At 48.4% G+C, this 24,982-nt stretch overlaps 1 long non-coding RNA gene across 5 annotated transcripts in view; it reads left to right on the top strand.

Moving 5' to 3' along the window:
- The window catches only part of LOC149127860 (uncharacterized), a 29,009-nt gene extending 23,771 nt beyond the window's left edge, over positions 1-5,238 (top strand). For 3 of the 5 annotated variants that reach the window (XR_016229994.1, XR_016229990.1, XR_016229988.1), the window contains one exon: positions 4,540-5,238. This is a non-coding gene — a long non-coding RNA (uncharacterized LOC149127860). Of the gene's footprint in view, positions 1-126; positions 1,352-4,539 lie in introns of those variants that run through there. The other 2 variants (XR_016229991.1, XR_016229989.1) reach the window with 2 other exon arrangements.
- Positions 5,239-24,982: the final 19,744 nt, after the last annotated feature.

Below are 24,982 nucleotides of genomic sequence, written 5' to 3'. Positions count from 1 at the left end.
TGGGCATTCACTAAAACTTAATTACTTGTAATGATGGGATGGACATTGCTTAGGGGATTCCAGAAATGTGGAAGAGATGCCCAGGGCGGCCCGGGTTATGACAAAGCAGGGGTCTGGACTTCGCAGGCACAGGAAGCACCTCAGGGGCCTATGCTCCCCTCCGCCCACGGCTCCGCCCCGGCTCCAGGACAGCGGACAGGCGGAGAGGGGCCCACCTCGGCTGCAGGTGTGCGCTTAGATACAATGCGAGGAGAGAGCAAGTGGGAAAACGCAGCTGTGGGAAGCTGCTCGTGGGGACACGGCCTCGCCCCGAATGCGTCCCCCATGCCGCTGTGACTGACTGACTTCCTCGCTCCTCTTGCCGAGGCTGAAGGCATGGCTGGGCACAGCCTGACATGAAACACCAGCCGCGTGCAAGCGACGGCCTGAGCCCCATCAGTGCTGCCCAGGACCGCGTTTTCGAACATGTGGGAAGACGCCGGCGGCACAAATCATCGTCGTCCATGGCTGGCAAAGGCCAGCCACCGGGGGGTGTTCCAACAAGGACGCTGCCCTGCCGCCCGGGCTGACCTAGGACCCGGTCGGGTTCCCTCTCCCCGTGCTTCGTACCTGGTCTCCGGCCTCCCTCCACGCCCGCCACCTGTCCCAGCCTGTCCACTCCGGGATCCACCTAGGACGGACAGCATGCAGTATTTGTCTATATCTGGCTTATTTCCCTTAGCACACAGATCTCCAGCTGCCTCTGTGTGGAGGTGAATGAGAGGATTCTTTCCATAGCTGAGTAACATACTCCATCACACGCAGACACATTTTTTTGGTCCATTCCTCTGCCGATGGACACCTTCTTGCTGGATTCGTATGGTGGCCGCTGTGAGCAGCACTGCCCTGACCATGGCGGTGCAGGCGTCTCTCACATGCTGATGTCAGGCCTTCAGATGACCCCTGGGGGTGCGGCTGCTGGATCCTACAGAGACCTACCTGTGCTTCCTCAGGAGACCCCTTACTATTTCCATAGTGGCTATACCGCCACACGCTTGCACCTGCCGTGTGAGAGAGCTCTGCTTTCTCCCCATCCTTGCTGTGTTAGTCCTTTGGATAACAGCTGTGCCAATGGCAAAGGGTTCCTAATGCGCCACAGCCTGGTAGGGCAGCTATAGTTCACGATAACCTATTGTGTCCTTTCTGAGCACATAGAAGAAAGGAACTAGAAAGTGCCAATCATCAGGTCATGACAAAGACAGCAAACTGATTTGATCCATACGAATTATAAACACTTACTGAAAGTCTAGAACTGGGCGTTGTGGGCATTTGGGGAGAGAACAAATAGATGGTTCTCTGTCTCTCTCTCTCTCAAAAAAAAATTAACAAGATTTAAGGGGATGGGAATGCTATCTGATTTGATCTTCAGCCATTGAATACATTGTTGAGTGTCACACTCTACCCCATAAATACATGAAATTAAAAGTTTTTATAAGAAGAAATATATAGCTTTCAAATTTCTTTGATGTCCCAAATGTCATAAAGTTAAATTGTCTTCATTTTTCTACATCTTGGATAGACTAATGAAACCCCAGGGCATTATCATCACCAGTATTTTCAAGGAACTTCACTATGCTCAGACATTGTTACTTGCCCAGGTTAAAGACTGTACGCTCCTTTTATATATTATATATCTTATATATATTTATATATAAATATATATTTATATATAAATATATTTATATATTTATATATTTTCATATATTTATATATATTTATATATAATATATTTCATATATTTATATATAAGATATATAATATATTTAATATAATATTTATTATTATGTACATAATATACAATTATATATTTATAACAGGAATAAATATTAGCATTAGTGTTTCTCTGCCTGTCACTAGCTGTTCTGTAAATGATCTTCCTGTCTGATAGATCGAAACCCCATTCCCCATCTCTCAACCCTGTAGAAGCTGTGAGCATCACAACCATGAGCGCGTCCATAATGATTCCGTTTCCTGGAGGATCAAACACTTGTAGGAACAGACTGTTCTTGCTCATCCCTCCATCGGGCCTCATCGCCCTTGCTGGCATGGGTCGCTATGGCAGGTCCTCTGGGCCTCCACGCCTCCTCTGTCAGAAATGCCCTCCCCTCTCTTGCCTGGAGAACACAGTCACCTCTGAGACTCAGCTCCGGCACCACATCATCTAGGAAACCATGTCACTGTCTCCCACCCACTTCTACCCATCCGCACGCTGTGGTTGTCTGCGCCACTCTTCTCTACACAAAGGCCCACTGCAGAGCCTGTGATGCCTGGTTGTTGCCATTGCTTTCTGCGTCTCCCTTTAGCACTCAGCTGTGAGCCCTTCCAAGGCTTCATGGATCATCGTCATTAGCCCAGACCAGTGCCTGGCAACCCGCAGGTGCTCAGCAAATAATTCTGGCATGAATGGATGGATGAGGACAGCAATACATGGAAGATTATCTTATAGAGCTTAAAGGAATCAGCAAATGAGCAATCACCATTATGTGTATTTGCTGTTTTCTTTGCGAATCCTCGATTCTGCCCTAGGAGAGAAAAAAGCCAATAAAATGAATGCAATACACAAAATACATGAGCAGTGGGCATAGAATAAGCAAGTAGCCCCAGAGACATAGTCAGAATTCATATGCATAAGTAAATAAGTTGGTGACCTGTGAGACGGGTTAGACATAGATGAAGTTAGTAAAGTATGCACTGCTGAGCAGAGAAGGACCTGAGGACCAGGGCAGCAATTACTACCCATAAACCTCTAAATATACATGAGGAATGTGACACCCACCACTCATAACCTCTGAAATTGGCCACCCGTGAACAATATCTTCTCCAATGTTGTGTGTGCTTTGCCCCCTAAAATGTCAGTAGGATCCATTGTGCTCAGAGCTATCAATCAAGGGGCTTGTCCCCATGTCTCTCTGACAAAGCAAACTTCTGTTTACTGTTCCAGACATCTGCCTGTTAACTCTCTTCCTTAGACCTTGTCTCTCAACTGGGTAACCCACCATCTATGAAGATGGCTGAAGCAGCAGAGAGAGAGAGAGAGAGAGAGAGAGGCAGGTCCCTTCACCCCACCTGCACCCTCCCCTAACTGTGTTATCCCACCTCGTCTGTCCCTTCTTGCTTCCTGTTGAGCGTGTTAAATGAATTCAATAAACCATGCGTTTTAGGCACATTAATTTGGTCTGGGTCTCTCTCTCCCGTGGCCTCTGGGGCAGATTGCCTGTAGTGTACTAGTAAGCTGCCACTGCATCAGTAAAATTTTCAAATGACAAATGTATGTCCTATAAACACCATTTCTATTCACTTAAGCTTCCCTCCTCACCGAGCCAAATTTCCCAAGGTTGATCCCTGTCAGATTGATCAATGCTTTCTCTACTTACTATAAAAGAAAACTCAAGGCACTAGAGCCTTCTATGTCCAGAGTTCACAACAGAAATACTGAGAATAAAGATATGCTGATCCTTCCTACTATATACCTCAGGCTGGGGCTGGGGCTTTGTTTTGTATGCAAAGTATTTATGACAAACCTTAAAGGAAGGTTGCCTGGCTAAGATGCTTTATGATTAACTGATGCAAATGTGAGAGATTCTGAATCTTTTGTCTGAGAGTGAGTAAGTAATTTAGTTTTAATTTTTGCTCAATACCAGGGCAATACAAGCCCACACTAATATGCCCTTGAGAATTCCACAATTGTACCCTGTGTAACCAGTTCTGAATGTTGAATGTGTGTATGTGTAGCCCAATAAAGAGTTATTATCTCACCGAGTGGGGTATTGGCTGTTGGAGATGGTTGCCAGTATGCGATGTTATTTCAGACTTTCATTCTTCTTTATTGGCCATCGATTGCGTTATCAGTCCTGTTTATTGCTGCTGGTTTCACACAGCTCAGACGGATGTGTAAAAAATTCTCTCTCCCCTGAGTCACATTTGAATTTCAGTCATATTGAGTTCCATGCTTTTTCCTTTCTTTGGGCGTGAACTATGCTAAGGGAATCTTTAGGACTACTGGGTATTTTCTCTAATATTATCAGGGGATCCCTTATGTGTGGGCTGCTTGGGAAGCGTTAACAGCTCCTCATAACTGAGGTCTGCTACCTCACTGGGGGCGTGGGAGAGAAAGGAGGAAGAGGGAAAACAAGGTGTCCATTGGATTAGTAGTCTATTGACTTGGCTTTCCATCTTCCAATAATGGGGTGGTAGTGAACCTCTGTTAGGACAGTGCTGTGTCACCCATGATTTTTTGAAGATGTGTAGAACTAGGCAAAAAGTTTTAAAGGGCCTTGGGGGTCACTGATTGTCTGGTTCCATAAAACTTATTGATTATTGATTATTGTCCATGCACAGAACACTCGGGACTATTTTAGATGTGTTGATGGAGATAAATAGCATTTGATGTGACTTGGGACTTTTAATTCTCAGACCTCCAGGAGTCTGGAATTCCAAGACTGTACAAAATGTCCATTTGGAAGGTTTATCTCTTTTGGTCTCACTGTTATCTCTTCACAGTTCAATTAAAATTCCCAAATCTGGGAAGAAGACCTGTGCACTTAGTTCCTTGGAGCCTGCCACTGATATAACGTGGAGCCCCAGGGAGCTGGCTCCTCCACTGATCACAGGGAAAAAGATAGCAACAAAGGAGAATCTCTACTCACCTTGAACCAGAGCCTAAGCTGCCACTTGCTGGGCGCTCACCAGGAGTACAGCTCTCAGACTGTAGTCTGAACACTCTGGCCTCCCAAGACTGAACCAGCACCTGACCCCAAGGGAAGCCAGTGTTTCTGCATGGAAAGAGAAGTGGCGGCTGCCTAGTGAACTTCCTACCTACCACCTCCTGTTTCCAGCATCTGCCAAAGCGTTCCTCCCAAGGTCGAATCCACTCCAAGGTGTCTTTCACTGTACTATTAGGTTAAGTTTGAGATACATGGTGGGGACACCTTGGAGTCTATCACATTAAGATGCAGATGGTAGAATCTGAGATGTGTTGCAGTTTGCAATGCTGGCATCACCAGTCCCAGCTGCTCCACTTTTAATCCATCTCCCTGCTAGTGTGCATGGGAAGGCAGCAGATGACGGCCCAAGTGCTGGGACCTTCAGACCCAGGTGGGGTTTCAGCTTCTAGATTCAGCCTGTCCCAACCTTGAGGAAGGAACCTGCAGTTGGAAGATCTCCTCCCCTCCCCCACCCGTGTCACTGTGCCTCTCTGCCTTGCAAATAAATAAAAATAAAAATTTTAAAAACATGCAAATGGTTGACATCAGACGCTTACCAGACAGCTGGTTTTGCTGGACACCTTCTGGGCTGTGCCAAGGAAGGCAAATACAGGAAGGAAGTGGGGTCCTCAAGAGGAATTTGAAATATTTGATGTTGGTCTCTGTGCAGAAATTCCTTCTCCTGTGTGGGTTGTGTTGGGTAATGGAGGGTGTGGGAGTGCTCGGGTTACTCATTCTATGCTCTGTTTACGACGCACATTTCAAGACCTCCCTTTGAATCATTGCTCTCCTTGGCTTCCGGAGGAGGTCATTTCTGCACGACCACACTTCACGGACGGACACAGCCTGAAGTATTCTCTCCTTGCATCGCATCCGCCTCCCACCCCGTTTTCTTCCTCTGGGATCTCCCTGGGTTTGGAGAGTTTTCCTTTGTTCATGCAGAGGCTGACTTGAGAGGAAGCAGGTTAGGCCTCAGCTCGTGCTGTTCTATGAGGGCGTGTGGAGTACGTGAGCAAGGGTCGTCCTCCCACCACGGATCTAGGCAGGAAGGAGGGACCGAAGTCTTCCCGGGGCTCACTGGGTTGCATTTCTCAAGGGCAGGACGCGTAGGGAACAGGACACCCACTTTCTTTTTTTTTTTTTTTTATCTTTTATTTAATGAATATAAATTTCCAAAGTACGACTCATGTGTTACAATGGCTTCCCCCCCCATACCGTCCCTCCCACCCACAACCCTCCCCTTTCCCACTCCCTCTCCCCTTCCATTCACATCAAGATTCATTTTCGATTATCTTAATATACAGAAGATCAGCTTAGTATACCTTAAGTAAGGATTTCAACAGTTTGCTCCCACACAGAAACATAAAGTGAAAAATAATAGATGATTTTTTTTAAATGATGATGAAATCAGATCAGACCTATTGTCATGTTTAATCCCAGTGAGAGTCAAGTTGGGAATTGATAATTTCTTTCTTTCTTTCTTTCTTTTTTTTTTTTTTACAGAAGATCAGTTTAGTGTACATTAAGTAAAGATTTCAGTCGTTTGCACCCCCATAGAAACACAAAGTGAAATATACTGTTTGAGTACTCGTTATAGCATTAAGCCTCAGTGTACAGCACGTTAAGGACAGAGATCCTACATGAGGAGTAAGTGCACAGTGACTCCTGTTGTTGACTTTACCAATTGACACTCCTGTTTATGGCATCAGTAATCTCCCTATGCACCAGTTATGAGTTTCCAAGGCTATGGAAGCCCCTTGAGTTCTCCGACTCTTATCTTGTTTAGACACGGTCATAGTCAAAGTGGAGGTTCTCTCCTCCCTTCAGAGAAAGGCACCTCCCTCTTTGAAGACCTGTTCTTTCCACTGGGATCTCACTCACAGAGATCTTTTTGCCAGAGTGTCTTGGCTTTCCATGCCTGAAATACTCTCATGGGCTTTTCAGCCAGATCCGAGAGGACACCCACTTTCTACCAGTTTGCACCCACTTTCTACCAGTTTGCTCACAAAACTGAACTGTGAGCGTTTTTTATCCTTTTGCATTAATTTATGGAAACCAGCCTCCCACCAGGGCTGCTACTGGAAGCTGTCAGCTCTCCCCGGTTTCTGTGTACCTCCCCCGCCCCTGGCCCCGCCCCTGGCCGCCCTCTCTCTCCTTTGGAAGCACTTCCCCTTCGTCCTTCTGAGATACTCACTGTGCTGCCTTCCTTTGTCGAATCACACTTGCAGATTACAACTTGAAACGCACTCTTGTTAAATTATAAATTACTGAAGAGCTTTGGCTCCTCACTTCTCCCAGGCTGTTACGTTCTAACAGTGATCAAAGGTTTGAGTTAAAAGCATTAATCTCTCACTGAGGGATTTCAGCCACTGATATAGGAGAAAAAAATATTGAAGGGGAGGCACCATCAGGCCATCCCATATCCCTGAAATCACACACTTTGGAGGTGACTTTGAAAAAGAGATTTGAATCCTTGGACAACTATTTTCCAGCCCATATATCTGCTGTGATGTTTCTGACATGCAGTCATCCATATAGTTTGCTTTTCTAAGAAGCCATTCCATCCAGTCTTCCAGGCAATGCCGAAGCCCTTCTAGAACATTCCTGACTCATGTCCAATCAACAATTAAAAAACTCAGAGGATTCACTATCTTGCTAGACAGGTCAACCTATTGACAGATATCCCTAAACATTTGTAAGTTCTCTTCATTTTCTCTCTCTCTTTTTAAGGTTTATTTATTTGAAAATCTGAGCTACAGAGAGAGGGAGAGACAAAGTGAAAGAGATCTTCCATCCACTGGTTCACTGCCTAGACAGTCCTAACAGCCAGGGCTGATCCAGGCAGAAGCCAGGAGCTACATCTGAGTCTCCCATACCAGTGGCAGGGACCCAAACACTTGGGCCACCTTCCACTGCTTTTCCCAGGCCATTAGCAGAGAGCTGGATCAGAAGTGTAGCAGTGGGGACATGAACTGGATGCCCCATATGACATGCCAGAATTGCACACAGTGGCTTTACCTGCTATGACATAATGCTGACACCTCCATTTACTCTCTGGTCCTTAGTTCTGGAAGCCTTGTGGATTAAATCTGTTCTGTCTTGCATATGACAGTCTTTCAAGGAGCTGAAGACAACAGTAACATCCTCCCTCCCCAGTTTTTTCTTCAATAAATTTGGAGTTACTCTGAACTAAAAAGCCACAGAAAAGATATACCCTTGAAAAGGTGATGATTTTAAAATATGGACACAAATCCTTTCACATATCTCTACATAAGATGAGGTCTGTGTTTCCTCCCCTCCTCTTGAACCTGGAGAGCTGGTGACTGCTTTGACCAACAGACCATGGTGAAGGGACACCTTGTCCCTTCCACCCTGTTTGCTATAACACTAGCTCTTGGAGCTTCAAGCATTCAGATGAGAAATCCAGGTATCCAGAGCTGCCATTCAGCTCCCCCAGACAGCTCCCAACAGAGCCCAATCTTCCAATCTTTGGGTGTTCCCAGGCCAGGCACTAGGTGTGTGTGAATGAAGAAGGCTTCCGATCATTCCAGCCCCTGGACATGAGTCAGCCCAGTCAATGCAGTCCTAGCAAATGGACTTCCAGATGTTGCGGAGTTGAGACATGGCACCCTTGTTGTGTTTTCTCCCAACTCCTGACTCACAAAATATAGTAAAATGATTGTGAGCTTGGGCTTGGTTTCATTATCCAGCAGGAGATAACTGTAACAAGATCAACACCTAAGCCACCCCAGCCATGGCTGCTCCTTCCCAAGGGTAATGTCAACGCTAACTTCCCTTAATCCTTAAACAAGGCTATTAAATGTATTAATCTTGCATCTAAATGACAACTTCCTCTAGAGTACCAGGGAAAAGCAGAAATCTCATGAACTTCAGGAAGCCATCACAGAAATAGATAATGCATCAAAAACAGTGCCAAGATAACTCAAGTCAGGAACCGCTGTGTCTTGGACCTTGGCTACGTTATGTCGTACCTTTTATGCGAACTGTTGGCTTGAGCTCGTTTATTCAGACAATAAAGACTGGACTCCTCCTTCCATCATCCAGTGTTAATTATGCCATCTCCAGCCTTGCGTCGTCAGAGGGAGGGAGGCCAACTTGGGCATGAAGTCTGAGCAAGATCCGCAGTGTTCTTTGCCCTCAGACACTTTGATAATGCTGCCTGCATCGCCAGGGTGTGGTGAGGGTGAGAAGTGAAGAGAGAACACTGCCCAGCACCCATCCAGTGCTCTCTGTTGCCCTCTGCAGATTTGATCACGTGCCCTCTCCATCTGCATCTGAGTTGTTGAAAGGACAGGACACGGCACAGAACAGTGTGCTACCCCTGACCACACTTGGACCAACACAAGGGGGTGGGGCGGGGGGGTTGCTGTGGCATAGCAGGTGAAGCCTCTACCTGCAGTGCCCGCATCCCATGTGGGCGTTTTTTTGAGTCCCAGCTGCTCCTGCTCCACTTCTGATCCAGCTCCCTGCTCTGGCCGGGAGAGCAGTGGAAGATGGCCCAAGTGCTTGGGGCCCCTGTACTCATGTAGGAGACCCAGAAGAAGCTCCTGGCTCCTGGCTTCAGATTGGCACAGCTCTGGCTATTGCAGCTACCTGGATAGTGAACCAGTGAATGGAAGACCTCTCTTCCTCCCCTCCCCCTCTGAGACTTTCTAATAAAAAACAAATATTTAAAAAAAAAAGGAAAGAAAAGCTTTAACAACTGAAGCAGCTTCCAATGTGAACTCCACAGAAGCAGGGACCTTAGGCTGTTTTGTTCACTGATGTGCTTAGCACGTAGAAGATAAAGGGTTGGTTAAAAAATGAAAACACTTCTGTGATTGGCTCTCCGCCCAGTCACACGTTCAGGAACCCGTATCTTATGCCATGCCATCCTCTGATTTCGCCTTCTTCACCAGGAGGCCCAGGCCACAGAGGCACAGAGTACAAAGGTCGCATTCAGAGACAGGAAATGGACAATCCCTCTGTCATGCCCGGTTTCCACCTCCTAATTGCCAAGGTGTTTAAACTACAGCAGGAATAGCCACAGTCAAGCTGTTTGTTTTATGGAAAGCAAGGGCGTGGTGCATTGATAATTAAGGTCGCCCTCTGTGCCAACCTACATGCTGGAGGTGTAATTAAGTGTAAGTACCTCCTGGCTGGCGAGCCGTTGTGACTAGGCTAAAGCATATATTCAGCAGGTTATTAGTGAAATTCTGCGGTGTCCTGAGGAACTGGGGTTTTCGTAAACGGAGTTCAATTTTTCCAGCGAGAACAAAGCTGAGCGGTCAATTGGTGGTATAATTTTTTTGCATCTGCGTAGTGCCCATTTTCAATAGAGAAAACTCCCATCTTGCACAGTTGCAGGACTGTGAGGTCAGCTCTCTTTGCTGCTTCCATAGAAGAGATCTTTCTTTCTCCTTGTGTTTCTTTCCCCTCGCGTTAGCTGCTCAGAGGCCCTCTACTCCACGCACATCAAGAAACACCCGCGATCCCTGTCTCTCCGCGCTTCATTCCAGGGAAGCAAGAACTTACAATTAAGTAAACCACACATATTTATGACATCCTTGCTATGTCTGTCGCCCTGAACTAGGCCTATATGGAAATAACATGCTTTGGACTTGCACTACAATTCTATAGAAGCTTATTTAAACCCATCTTATGGGAGAGAGGCAGGGAAGTACAGGCGGTGGCAGAGTGGGGGTGAGTAACGTCCGCACGCTTTATTCTGGCTTTTCTTGGCAGATGGGAAGAGTGTGCCCCTCCTTTGATGCCATCAGTGTGTTCTCTTCCCACATCCTGGAGCAGGAGCTCTGGAATGCTCCCACAGGGGGACTCCACCGTGTTATCAAGAGATTGGATTTTTTTTTTCTCGAAGCTGCTGTTTAAGAAGCAGCTGGTGGGGCCGGCGCTCTGGCGCAGTGGGTTAAAGTCCTTGCCTGAAGCGCCGGCATCCCATATGGGCTCCGGTTCTAGCCCCGGCTGCTCCACTTCCGATCCAGTTCTCTGCTATGGCCTGGGAAAGCAGCAGGGGATGGCCCAAGCCCTTGGGCCCCTGCACCCACGTGGGAGACCCGGAAGAAGCTCCTGGCTCCTGGCTTCAGATCGGCGCAGCTCCGGCCGTTGCGGCCATCTGGGGAGTGAACCAACGGATAGAAGACCTCTCTCTGTGTCTCCACCTCTCTCTGTAACTCTGTCTTTCAAATAAATAAAATAAATCTTTAAAAAAAAAAAAGCAGCTGGTATGGACCTGAATCATTTGTTTCGGGTGACTTGTTGGAGTGGGAAAGTAACAGAGAGAGAATTGGAAGGAATGAGAAGGGCTGAGACCATCTCTTCGAGCAGCTACTGCAGATCGCTGCTGGCTGTGGGGTGATGAACTGAGTCACTCGTCCTTGGGCGCCCCTGTTCCCTGTGCCCAGCACTGGTGGGGGCTCTGTCAGCATTTGTGAAAGGAACCTCCTCTCTCCTGCCCACCAGACAGTAGATTCAGAGCCGTAGGTGCTTCCTGGAGTCTGTTGCTTTCAGAGCCAAAGGGGAGGAAAGGTGTTTTGGACACAAAACGTAAGAACCTTGTTGTTGGCTGAAAGAAAGGCCGGGGGGAAGTGGCTTACAGAATTGAGTTCAGTAGACCTTGGAACAGAAAATACGTTGGATTCAGGGACCACAAGGATGAATTAGCTGTGCAGAGGACTCATAGCTTCCATAAAGTGCCCCTCAGAGATATCTCCAATGCTGAACCCCAAGTCCCTCGCGTTTGCCAAACAGCTGAATTCCCCTGGTTATTGCAAGGACTTAGTGGGAGAACTAGAAATCCTCTAATGGCTGCCTCACGAAATTTAGAGAAGTGCCTGGGAAGGTGGAGTCTGAGAGTGCTCTCTGGGCCCAGGACTGGTCCCTCCCACCGGCCCACCCCCTAGACTGGTGAGCATCAGAAGTCTTCACTCCTGGAAGTGTTTCCACAATGCTCCTCCTCTGCAGGCAGTCCTCCCCGAGCACTGTACTCCCCCCCGCCCCCGCCCTGGCTCCGCCTTCCTCTATTCATGTAGCTTTTCGTCCTGGAGACCCACTGTGCACTGCGCCCAAGATGTCTGTGCTACCCAGGGAATTGTTAGGAAATCCATCACCTGCGAGGGGTGGGACTGAACCTGACCTGACAGTGCCTTCCTCTGAGTCCCCCCCCCCCCTCTCTCTCTCTCTCTCTCTCTCTCTTTTTTAAGATTTATTTTCTTTATTTGAAAGACAGAGTTACAGAGAGAGGTAGAGACAGAGAGAGAGAGCTGCGCCGATCCGAAGCCAGGAGCCAGGAGCTTCTTCCAGGTCTCCCACGTGGGTGCAGGGGCCCAAGCACTTGGGCCATCTTCCACTGCTTTCCCAGGCCATAGCAGAGAGCTGGATTGGAAGCGGAGCAGCCGGGACTCGAACCGACACCCATATGGGATGCCGGCACTGCAGGCAGCGGCTTTACCTGCTACACCACAGTGCCAGCCCCACCAGTTTGACTTTGAGCTTCTTAGAAACTAACCCTGAAAGAAAAAGTGGGTCATGTCTCCAGACCTAGAGTTCCTCATGGAAAAAGCAACCACTGGGCCAGAGAGGCCCACAGCCTGGGCCACTCTCCACTGAGAAACTCCGACAGCATCCATATATTGGGATGTCCTGTCCATCACTCCCAAGCACCTCTCATGAAAACAATCCAGCTGAGGACCATGAGGCAGCACCCAGGACTTCCTCTCGGTCCGTGTGGCTTAATCTCAGGGAGGTTCTTAAAATAGCGAGAAGAGGGGCCAGAACTGTGGTGCAGCAGAGTAAGCTTCGGCCTGAGATGCCGGCATCCCATATGGGCACCGGTTCAAGTCCTGACTGCTCCTCTTCTGATCCAGCTCTCTGCTAATATGCCTGGGAAAGCAGCAGAAGATGGCCCAAGCATTTAGTCTCCTGCTACCCCTGCGGGAGACCCTAAAGAAGCTCCAGGTTCCTGGCTTTGGCCTGGCCCAACCCCTGCCTTTGTGGCCATTGGAGGAGTAAACTAGCAGATGGAAGATCTTTCTCACACTCTGTCTCTCCTCTTCTCTCTGTAACTCTACCTTTCAAATAAAGAAAAAAATAATTCTTTGTAAAAGATAACCAGAAGGACCGAAAAAGTTCTTATCCTTCAAGCAGCTGTCACTAGGGTAGCCTCTTTCTGCCGAGTTTGGCGCATATTGAGACTAATTTACAGAAGATGCTGTGGTGCCACAAATAAAGCTGCTGCTGGTGACACCTCCATCCCATATGAGCGCCGGTTCGAGTCCCAGCTGCTCCACTTCTGACCCAGCTCTCTGCTAATGATGGAGTTCCAGACTCCTGACTTCTGGCCATTGAGGCCATTTGGAGAGTGAACCAGTGGATGGAAGATCTCTCTCTCTCTCTCTCTCTCTCTCCCCCCCACCTTTCAAATAAATATAATAAATCTTCTTAAAAAGACTAATTTACAAACTTTGATTTCATACGCGTACTTGAACTTGAGCTCTCCTCTGCTATCTGTTACACCCAGACCTCTGTGCCGCAGCATTCAGTCCAGGAGAGGGCAGACGTGCTGGGAGGAAAACACCATCGCCCCCTCCTCTCCTCCTTCAGCACCTGCCTCATCATCCTCCTTTCCCTGGAGCACTCGCACTTTGCAAACCAAAACCTGTTTCTCTATCCCCTCAACTGGCAGCAGGTTTACCTCTTTAAAAAAATTATTTATTTATTTGAAAGTCAGAGTTACACAGAGAGAGAGAGGCAGAGAGAGAGAGAGAGGCAGAGAGAGAGAGAGAGAGAGAGGCAGAGAGAGAGAGAAAGAGAGAGAGAGGTCTTTCACCTGCGGGTTCACTCCCCAATTGGCGGCAATGGTTGGAGCTGTGCTGATCTGAGGCCAGGAGTGGGGAGCTACTTCCGGGTCTCCCACGTGGGTGCGGGGGCCCAAGGAATTGGCCCGTTTTCCACTGCTTTCCCAGGCCACAGCAGAGAGCTGGATCAGAAGCGGAGCAGCTGGGTCTTGAACCAGTGCCGGCACTGCTGGCGGTGGCTTTATCCACTACGCTGCAGCGCTGGCCCCCAGGTTTGCCTCTTGAAGGCACTGATCACACTGGGTGTGGTGCTGTGCACCTGCTCAGCACAATGCCGTCCTCATAAACCACACTCAGTAACATCTCCTCTGGTGAAGCAAACCATCCAAATCGAGCCCCGTCCTGCCAATGACCCCCTTTTCTAAGCATGTGGACCCAGAAGATGTGCACTTGGCCTTTAATTTCTGTGTAAGGGTTTGTGCTGCGTCTGAAGCATCTACGTGAGACCTGTGGTGCCCTCCACAGCTACAATGTGAGGCCGTGGGTGAGGGTCACACGTTCTGAGGCAACATAAGAGCAGAGGACCCGGAAAACCCGTCAGGCAGGAAGCAGCCTTGACCTCTGACCCTGACACACAGACTGACTGCATTAGAGACGCTTCTAGGGCAACCGCGTCTGCCGCTGTGGCCAAATATAAAGGCTGACATTCACTGCGCCCTTGACAGGCAACAGGAGTTGTGCTGGGCTTCGGCAAACATTTAAGTAGCCATGACTTGTGCCATTCAGCCAGCGCAATAACCCCGGCATTGTTACAATCGGGTCATAGATGTGCGCATTACGATCGTGTCATAGATGTGCACACTCAGGCTTGGGGTGGTTAAGCAGACGTCGCGGGAAACACGGTTAGCAATCTGCAGAATGAGGATGTGACCTCAGATCCATCTGACTTCAAAGCTCAGGCCTTTTCCAGCAGAGAGGGTTCAAGTCCCAGTTCTGCCAGGACTCAGGACTTAATTAACTCTGTAATTAAGATGGATGTAAGGTGCCAGCGCCACGGCTCACTAGGCTAATTCTCTGTCTTGCGGCGCCGGCACACTGGGTTCTAGTCCCGGTCAGGGCGCCGGATTCTGTCCCGGTTGCTCCTCTTCCAGGCCAGTTCTCTGCTGTGGCCAGGGAGTGCAGTGGAGGATGGCCCAGGTGCTTGGGCCCTGCACCCCATGGGAGACCAGGAGAAGCACCTGGCTCCTGCCATTGGATCAGCGCGGTGCGCCGGCCACAGCGTGCCGGCCGCGGTGGCCATTGGAGGGTGAACCAACGGCAAAGGAAGACCTTTCTCTCTGTCTCTCTCTCTCACTGTCCACTCTGCCTGTCAAAAAAAAAAAAAAAAATGGATGTAAAAGAAACACATAAGCCTTAGTGTCTGCATCTAAAAAGATAGGCATAATATAGTACTTGTCTTAAAGGCTTGCTTTGAGGAGAAACAGAGAAAATACACATAAAGTTTCAGCACATTATAAATAGTAAGTGCATAATAAAATTTTGTTAGTACACTCTTCTATTTCAACAAGGAGACATTTATGCATTTAACACGAGCTGTCCCAGCCAACACTGACCCCAATGTCTTAGAGTAAATTAGTTTGCTAGGGCTGCCATAACCAAGCATCGCAGCCTCAGTGGTTTAAACAACAGATATGATCCGTATATGCCATCTAGTTTAATTTAGGACACACTTACATACGCCATCAGTGCTTTTCTACCTGTGGGTAGAGGTACATTTCTAAGTAATGGTGTTTTTTACACAGCAGTGGACCTGCTCACACCTTGTCTAATGTTAACCAAGAGCTGCTCCATTAAAAAGGGACTCCACACCCACGGGTGCCTTGTTGTCATTTAGCCCATTTGTGTGTCTACTTTCCCCTCTTGTAATTTGTAACATGTGCTCACGATCCTCATGTGTTTTGTAAGTAATAAGATAGTGTTTGTTCATGGTAGAAAGTAAGTATGTTCTCACAGTCTGGAGGCGGGAGCCATGAGTTCCCCGTGTCCACAGAGTTGGCTGCTCTCAAGGTCTCTGCGTAGCTTATGCAACTGGTTTCGCTGCTCTTCCCTTCTATACATGTTTGTGTCCACATTTCCTCTCGTTACAAAGGCACCAGGCATATTGGATCAGGGCCCACTTAATTATCTCTTTAAAGACTTTATTTCCAAATACTGACACATTCTAAGGTACCCTAGAGGGATACAACTCATCCCATAACAGAGGGCCTCAGTGAAGTTTTTTTTAGAAAGCAAACGTGCCCGGTTGGTAGAGTATCCTGCCTCAGCTCTGTGCAGAAAGCCCATTGTAGAGTCTACAGGAGACAAAGTATCGCTCTTCAGAAAATAGTGCTGTCAATATGACTACCACGCTTTGGCTTGTTTGTTCATTTGCATTTTGGAATCATTGGTGTCAGACTTCGCTATCTTTGTTTTTTTTTAAAAGATGTATTTATTTATTTGAAAGTCAGAGTTACACACAGAGAGAAGGAGAGGCAGAGAGAGAGAGAGAGAGAGAGAGAGAGAGAGAGGTGTTCCATATGCTGGTTCACTCCCCAGCTGGCCACAATGGCTGCAGCTGCACCGATCCTGAGCCAGGAGCTTCCTCTGGGTCTTCCCATGCAGGTGCAGGGGCCCAAGCACTTGGGCCATCTTCTTCTGCTTTTCCAGGCCATAGCAGAGAGCTGGATGGGAAGTGGAGCAGCCAGGACTCCAGCCGACGCCCATATGGGATGCCGGCACTGCAGGTGGCGGCGTTACCTGCTATGCCACAGCGATGGTCTCTAGACTGCCCTACCTTTTTGGAGGCTAGAGTGTTGCTCAGAGGAAAGCTTTGCTGACTGTGAGAGGTGAAGGAAACAGCAGGAAAGCACTGCTCCCCTGAAGAAACACCTCTGTCCCTACGCATTTGCCTTCAGGCAGGTGTGTATTTGCTAGGTGGCTCTACTGTGGGAGATTGTCTGACCTTGGCTGTCCTTTGCACTAAAGGCTATTTACGCCATCATGATTGATAATCATATTTCCAGGATCCTTCTCCACCAAAAGGCAGATGCAGAATGATAAAAAGAATAAGCAACAAGAAGTAGTTTGACAGAGGTGGGCATATGTTTGCCTGGGGACAATGCTTATTCCTTTTCATCCTGAAAATAGAGGCAAGGTCACGGGTATGCTGATAGGCACATAGTAGGCATATTAAATTACAAGCTGTACCACTGTAATAAGGCACAGTCGCTTAAGTCAGATAGGTTGTTTCTCACTCTAGGACTGAGTGACTGCATTGATTACCCTCATTAATGGTCCTTTGTAGCTGTGTCTTTTGCCTAGTAATTCTAGAGTTTCATTCACTCTGGACAGGTCCTCTTGTGACTTGATCTGGTCAACAGAGTAGCAGAAGTGATCGAAACCTGTTTGAAGCCTAGATCCCACAAGGCCTGTGTACTTCAATTTGTCTCTTGTACATGTTGTCTTGCTTGCACTTGAACCTTGATTTTACCATAAAAACAACCTCACTTTGTGTACTTGATGGATGTAAAAGAAACACAGAGAATGAGACATGTAAAGGGCAGCTAAAGTGTCCAGCTAACAGATAATCTCCTGAAGAGGAGACACCTAGCCAATGAATACCTAGCTGCATGCGTATGAATAAACCAAAACCAGAAGAGTCTCCCAGCTGAGCACAGCCTAAATTGCTGAACTGGACCCGACGTCAGTCACAAAATGTTGGACTTTGAGCAACATCCAATGGATAATTACATGCAGTTAATTACATACAACCTTTTGGCAATTACTAGGGGATATAAGTATATATTGCACCTGAATACCTGTGGCCAAAGGGTGAACTGTGATTTACTAATTGCAAAGCTGGCCCTAATTCTTTTTTTTTTTTTTTAATTTAAAGGCTTTATTTATTTGGAAGCCAGAATTACAGAGAGAGAGAGAGAGAGAGAGAGAGAGAGAGAGTTCCATATGCTGGTTCACTCCCCATATGGCCACAACAGCCAGTGCTGATCTAGTCTTAAGCCTGGAGCCAGGAGCTTCTACCGCATCTCCCACGCAGGTGCAGAGGCCCAAGCCCTTGGGCCATCTTCTGCTGCTTTCCTCAGGCCATTAGCAGGGAGCTGGATTGGAAGTAGAGCAGCTGAGAATCAAACCAGTACCCATATGGGATGCTGGCGTTGCAGGTAGTGGCTTTACCCGCTATGCTACAATGCTGGACCCAGCCCTAATTCCTTACCCATCTCTGATCCACTGTGACTCTGGAGCCCCATCCATTAAGAAGCAGAGCCCATCCCTTTAGCTATGGAGTCTGTGTTAGTGTTATGATGTGTTTTGGCCAATTAATTATAAGAGAAGTGATGATTTGTTAAGTCCAAGTTCTGGGTCCAGGAGGCTTTGTTTTCTGTCTCCCTCCTTCCCCCTCTCTCTCAACTTAAAGAGCAAGCCTAGGTCAGCCTGTTGGAGGAGAAGAGACCATTTAGAGTGGACTCTCATCTCCACCCAGGCCAACTGAGATGAACCCTCCCCCAGCAGATCTGCCAGATGACCACAGTTTGACCACAGACATGTCATCATGCTCAGCCAAGACCACCAGAATCCAGTCCAGATTAGTAGACCTCCCCGTGGGAAATAGTGCATGTTTGCTATTTTGCACCACCAAGTTTTGACATGGCGTTATGCAGAAATAACCAACTGATATAACCCAACACTGCAGTCCAGAGGCTAGTTCGCCATGGGTGTCAACTATCAAAGCCCTCCTCTCATCAGTGTGCATGGTTTTTATCACTAGGTTTGAGGAAGTTTCTCCACTTGTTAATATTTTCCAGCCAGAGGAGAGGAGGAAACACCAAGGACAGCACATGCCAAAAGATCCCAAACATGGGATGGACGTTGTGGTGCAGCAGGTCGAGCCGCCACCGGAGTGCCCACATCCCCATATTAAAGTGCCTTTTCTTCTGACCCAACTTCCTGATGGTGTGGGATTGAGAGGCAGCAGACGATGGCTCAAGTACTTGGGTCCCTGTCACCCACAAGGGAGACCTGGATAGAGTTCTGGGCTCTTGGCTTCAGCCTGACCCAGCCCTGGCTGTTGCAGACCAGACATTTCAGGAGTGAACCACCAGTGGATGGAAGCTCTGTGTGTGTGTGTGTGACTCTTCCTTTCAAGTAAAAATAAATAGGCTCAAACATTGAACAAGTCACTGGCATTCCCATGTTGGCAGCAACAACTTACATGGCCACATTTCATTGTAAGGGAGATTAGGAAATGCAGCCTTTAGGTCCTGGCGGAAGGTAGGGGTGGTATCCTATAACCCAAAGGAGGGGGAAGAGACTGAGACCTTCTGTGAGGATTCAGATACCAGTCAGGAGCTCGTGGCATCTGATAAACACAACAACTTCATTAGAGGCAGGGAAGGACATGATTACTCAAGCTCGTGAGAGAAATGCACATTAGCCTTAATTTCTGGAAATGTGAGTATGGTTCCTTCCTCTGCTATTTGCTATATGTGTAACCTGGTATGAGTTATTTACCCTTTCTGTCTCCTTTTGCCCACTTATTAAAAGAAAAGTAGGTTTTCTCAGGCTGCACTGAGGTACAGTAGAGACCAGCTCTTTATGTCATACCTGGGACTGAGTAGGAGTTTGATGGAGTTGAAACTGAACAACAAAGAGGAATATGTCTGTACCTTACAAAGAGTTGGCTCTATCCTCCCCGCTACATGACTTGTAGGATCTAGAGATCTTGCCTGGAGTGATCATTTTATACTTTACACTTTTTTAAATTTTTGTGTACAGTTTTTAAATTTCACTCGGTGAGGAATCAAGGGTAGTTTTGGTGATCTCTCCCTTCGCCATCACTTCCTGTCGTAAAGCTTTCACGTAACATTCAAAGCTCATTCAACACGAATTCAGGCAGCCCCGAGGAGTCGTGGTGCCACCGGAGAGGTGATGGCTGGGAGTCGGGTCGTCTAAGCATGTGGCTGCACGCCGTGAACTCATAGAGAATCCGACGCTAAAACAAATGTTCCCACTGAGCTCTGAGGGAAACCCAACTGGTTCATTCCCGCCAGGGCCTTGTCACACTGCCTGCGACTCCGAGGTCTCCATACCTCTCACCTCTGGGCGCAAGTCCTGTGGCTAATCACTGGACGGCTGTGGGGTGACGCCGTCCTCACCTCCCTGCTTGCTTAGCCGGATTTCTTAAGAATGCGTCCAGAACATCTTGAGATCGAGAAGGGCTGGCTGTAGGGCCGGGCCTCTCTCCCAGTGTCCCCTTCAACATTTTGGCCCCGTGAGTCATGGCGCGTCTGCGGTATGAAATATGGGGTGGGATGCTCTGCAATCTCTCAGTCCCGCTGAGCTGGTCCTGAAATTGTGTGAGATGGGCCTCAAGCATCAGTTTGCATGACTTTCATGGGGAGGGATAAAGCTTCCAGGATAGCGCTTCCCGCAGGAGTATCTAGGGCCCTGGGGAGAGGCAGGCAGGGTGCATGTGGATGCTGTGCCTGTCCTGGTCCCCCAGAGTTCACAGCTCCGGGAGCAGCACTCATCCATTCATCTCCCACTGGCTTGCTCCTGTGCCACGTATCAGCAATCAACACGACCAAACTCTTGCTCCTGTGAAGTTTGCATTCAAGCAGGGGAGACGGCAGTAGACAAATAAAGAGAAATACAATGCATTGCCTGGCAGTGATTAGAGCCACGAAGAGAGGAAAACTAGGACAAGGTATGATAGAGTGACGATGGGAGGCATTATTTCCAACCACATGATCATGGGGAGGCCTTTGGGAGCAGACATCATTTAAGTCAAGATGGATTCACGCGCCGGCGCTGCGGCTCACTAGGCTAATCCTCCGCCTTGCGGCGCCGGCACACCGGGTTCTAGTCCCGGTCGGGGCGCCGGATTCTGTCCCGGTTGCCCCTCTTCCAGGCCAGCCCTCTGCTGTGGCAGGGAGTGCAGTGGAGGATGGCCCAGGTGCTTGGGCCCTGCACCCCATGGGAGACCAGGAAAAGCACCTGGCTCCTGGCTCCTGCCATCGGATCAGCGCGGTGCGCCGGCCGCGGTGCGCCGGCCGCAGCGCGCCGGCCGCGGCGGCCATTGGAGGGTGAACCAACGGCAAAGGAAGACCTTTCTCTCTGTCTCTCTCTCTCTCACTGTCCACTCTGCCTGTCAAAAAAAATAATTAAAAAAAAAAAAAAAAGATGGATTCACGCAAGAGAGGGAGCCCTGGGAGGATTGGGAAGGAAAAATATTGCAGGCAGAAGGAACAGCAAATACAGATGCCCTACAGAAGTAGGCTCGCTGCATTCAAGGAACGGCCATAAGCTGTTGTCTTGGTCTGTTCTGCTGCAACAAAATTCCTGAGACTGGGTAACTTGTAGACAACAGACGTTTATTTCTAGGGGCTGGTGCATAGTGGGCTAAGCCCATTTGGGATGAGTGCCGGTTTGTGTCCCGGCTGTTCCTCTTCAGATCCAGCTCTCTGATGATGGCCTGGGAAGGCAGTGAAGGATGGCCCAAGGGCTTGGACCCCTGCTGTATCCGTGTGGGAGACCCAGAAGCTCCTGGCTCCTGGCTTTGGATCGGCCCAGCTCCCGTTGTTGCAGCCATTTGGGGAGTGATCCAGCGAATGGAAGGCTTCTCTCTCTGTCTCTCCCTCTCTCTGTAGCTCTGCCTCTCAAATAAATAAATCTTTTAAAGAAATATTTCTGAGAGTTCTCAAACGCTGTAGATCAAGGTGCTGGCAGGCCAGGCTGCACGTCTTGGGAGGGCCCTGTGTCCCCTTCCACAGTGGTGCCTTGGTGCTGTGGCCTCTGGAGGGAAGGAGCCGAATCCTTCCCTCAGTCCCTATTACAAGGGCCCCAGTGCCACCCATGAGCGCCCCCTCTCATAACTTAATGAGTCTCTACAGGTCCCACCTCTTCACACTACCCTACTAGGGATTAACATTCAGCACTCGAATTTTGGGGGGAATTTCAGGCCATAGCAGCTAGCGTGACCCAAGGGGATTGATGGAGTTAGGAAAGTAGACAGAGCTCACTCACGTGGTCCTGGTAAGCCATGGTGAGGCAATCAGACAGTATTCCTGCGCACTGGGAAGTTTTGAGCCAGTTTTACCTGGCTGCTGCTTTATGAAAGATTCCTCTGGCTACTGTTTTTTTTTTTTTTTTTAAAAAAGATTTATTTATTTATTTGAAAGTCAGAGTCATACAGAGCGAGAAGAAGAGGCAGAGAGAGAGGGGTTTTCCATCTGCTGTTTCATCCCCTAATTGGCCTCAAAAGCCATAGCTGCACCAATCCGAAGCCAGGAGTCAGGAGCTTCTTCTGGGTCTCCCATGCAGGGGCCTAAGGACATGGGCCATCTTCTATTGCCTTCCCAGGCCATAACAGAGAGCTGGATCAGAAGTGGAACAGGGGGGACTCGAACCGGCACCCCTATGGGATGCCGGCACTGCAGGCAGCGGCTTTACCTGCTACACCACAGCGCCGGCTGCTCTGGGCACTGTTTAGAGAATGTATTTTAGTGTGGCAAGAGTAGAAGCAGGGAGCACAGTTAGAAGTGCTAATTCTGGTCTGGGTCAGACACGGTGGTAGCAATAGAGGGAGTGACAAACGGTTGTGTTTTGGATGGTTTTGGAACAAAATGCCAACCTGGTAATTCGAATCTTGGAAGAAGGGGCTAAGGAAAGGAGGCATTGAAGATGACCAGGTATTTGACCTAAGAGAAATGTCAGTCACTGAGATGCTGATGACAGGAGCAGGGAAGCCTGGACGGGAGGGAGAATCAGATTCTGCTTGAACTTGCACTTGGCATTGTTTCGGATGACTAGGACGTGGCGAGTAGGCTGTTAGGAACATAACTCTGGAGTGGAGGGGAGAGGCGGGGCACACCAGGATATCAGTGGTGGTTAAACTCTTGCAGTGATGGGCTGGATGGGCTGCCTGGGAGCACCCAGTGCAGGGGCAGGCCCTCGATCTGCTCTTGAACATAATGTTTGCTGGGAACACAGACACATCTGTATGTTTAGACCTTGTTCATAGCTACTTTTGCACTAAATCCAGAGTTGAGTAATGGCAAAGAAACCGTGGCCAATGAAGCTTCAAATATTTGCTATCTGCCCTGTTAAAAAGTTTGCCAGTAGATGGTTGTTTGGTGCACTGGTGAAGAAGCAGCTGGGTTACCTGTATTCCATATCCAAGTGGCTGGGTTTACGTACCAGCTCCACTTTCTATTCCAGCTTCCTGCCAGCGCACACCCTAGGAAGCACAGATGATAGCTCAAGTACTTGGGCCCCTGCCCCCACATGGGGGACCCAGATTGTGTCCTGGATGGCTGGCGTTGGCCCAGCCCAACCTTGCCTGTTGCAGGCATTTAGTATGTAAACCAGGGGATAGAAGATTCTCTTGAGGCCAGCGCTGTGGCGTAGCAGGGAAAAGCCGCCATCTGCAATACCAATATTCCATATGGGCGTTGGTTTGAGAACTGGCTGCTCCACTTCCCATCCAGCTCTCTGCTATGTCCTGGGAAAGCGGTAGAAGATGGCCCAAGTCCTTGGGCCTCTGCACCCACGTGGGAGACCCAGAGAAAGCTCCTAGCTCCTGGCTTCGGATCAACTCAGCTCTGGCCATTGCAGCAAACTGGGGAGTGAACCAGCCGATGGAAGACCTTTCTCTCTCTCTCTCTCTCTCTCTCTTTCTCTCTGCTCTCCTTCTCTCTGTGTGTAACTCTTCCAAATAAATACATCTTTAAAAAAAAAAAAGAAAGAAGATTCTCTCTCCCCCCATAAATAAAATGAAAATTAATTATTGCAAACCTCTCACCCAAGGAGGGCGTGGATAGAGAAGACAAGAGAATGAAGGAATAAACCCCAGAGTACTCCAGCTTAGAGACAGAAGACCCCACAGCCACAGAAAGGGCTGTGGAGAGCTGGCCGGAAGCCAGGAGAGCGCCCTGAGCAGAAGGTGGTGGCCCAGAATCCAGTCCTCCTGGGAAGATCGGCCTGGGCAGTCAGGAGGGGTGGTGGAGATTCCCACTGGGCAGGTCAGAACCGCACAGGCTTGTGCAGAGAGGGCATTGGCATGGTTCTGTTGATAGGTGCATCCCCTGGAGGCGCCCAGATGTGCTTCCTGGTACCTTGAGGGAGGAAGTTAGCACTCCAGTCAGTGCAAGGGTCTGTCACGATGGAAATGCTAATGATAATAGAACTTGATCTGTCTGGTGAGGTCCAGAGAAGTGCTGGTTTGGACAATCACTCTGACAGCCTCTTCTTTTTTTGAGTTAGCCTTGGCCTTCAGGAAGCTTGGGGCCTGATTGGCAACCCACTTCTAGCAAATATAGAGCACTTCACAGTGTGCGTTGCTGCCTGCTAATCCCATCCCTGGAATGAGTACTTTGTTATCCTCATTTTTCCTTCCACGAATTTCTTCAATGATTTTTGTTCTTTTGTACTGTGTGTGTGTATGTTTTATAAACTACCTCAAATCCCTTGTCACGTTGGGGAAGATACACACAGAGAATACACGAACACATACACACGCATGCATATGTGAATAGAACGTGTGCACAGGTATAGGCACACACGCACACCCACATGTATAAACATACACTCGTCCGATGATAGTGATTTGCCTACTCTTTCCTTTCCAGGCTCTTCAGTGGTTTTCTTGATGTCAATTTATAGAATCACTCCCCACTCAGTCTCCTAAATTGGATTTTTCAAACTCATATTTGAACCCTCGCTCCCTTTGCTTAGCACATTAAATGTCACCAACCTATAATATCCACGCCAGCAGTGTGTCGCCCTTACCCATCTCTGTTTCATACTGCTCTCATGGCTAATGTTACTATTTACTTTCTCAAAAACACATAGGTAGTGTATTAAAGATCCTTAGAATAAGTTTTTAAAAAGATCAGAAACTCAATAGATTATTAAAAAAATATATCCTAAGAGATAAATCATAAAAGCAGACATAAGAGGCCGGTGCTGTGGTATAGCGGGTAAAGCCACCGCCTGCAGTGCTGGCATTCCCTGTGGGCACCGATTCAAGTCCCAGCTGCTCCACTTCCGATCCAGCTCTCTGCTATGGCCTGGGAAAGCAGTAGAAGATGGTCCGATTCCTTGGGCCCCTGCACCTGCGTGGGAGACCTGGAGGAAGCTCCTGGCTCCTGGCTTTGGATCAATGCAGTTCTGGTTGTTGCGGCCGTCTGGGGAGTGAACCAGCGAATGGAAGACCTCTCTCTCTCTCTCTCTCTCTCTCTCTCTCTCTCTTTCTCTCCCTCTCCCTGTCTGTAACTATGCCTCTCAAGTAAATAAATAAATCTTTTTTTTAAATAGACATAAAATAGCTCTTAAGCTGAGGAAGAGATGCTCAGTTTTTCTCAGTAAAATAAT

The sequence above is a fragment of the Oryctolagus cuniculus genome, chromosome 2, assembly GCF_051225735.1.
Source record: "Oryctolagus cuniculus isolate XC-2025 breed Fujian yellow rabbit chromosome 2, ASM5122573v1, whole genome shotgun sequence".
Classification (NCBI taxonomy): Eukaryota; Metazoa; Chordata; class Mammalia; order Lagomorpha; family Leporidae; genus Oryctolagus; species Oryctolagus cuniculus.
Note: the sequence above shows the minus strand (reverse complement) of the source record. Positions and strands in the feature narration are given on the sequence as shown.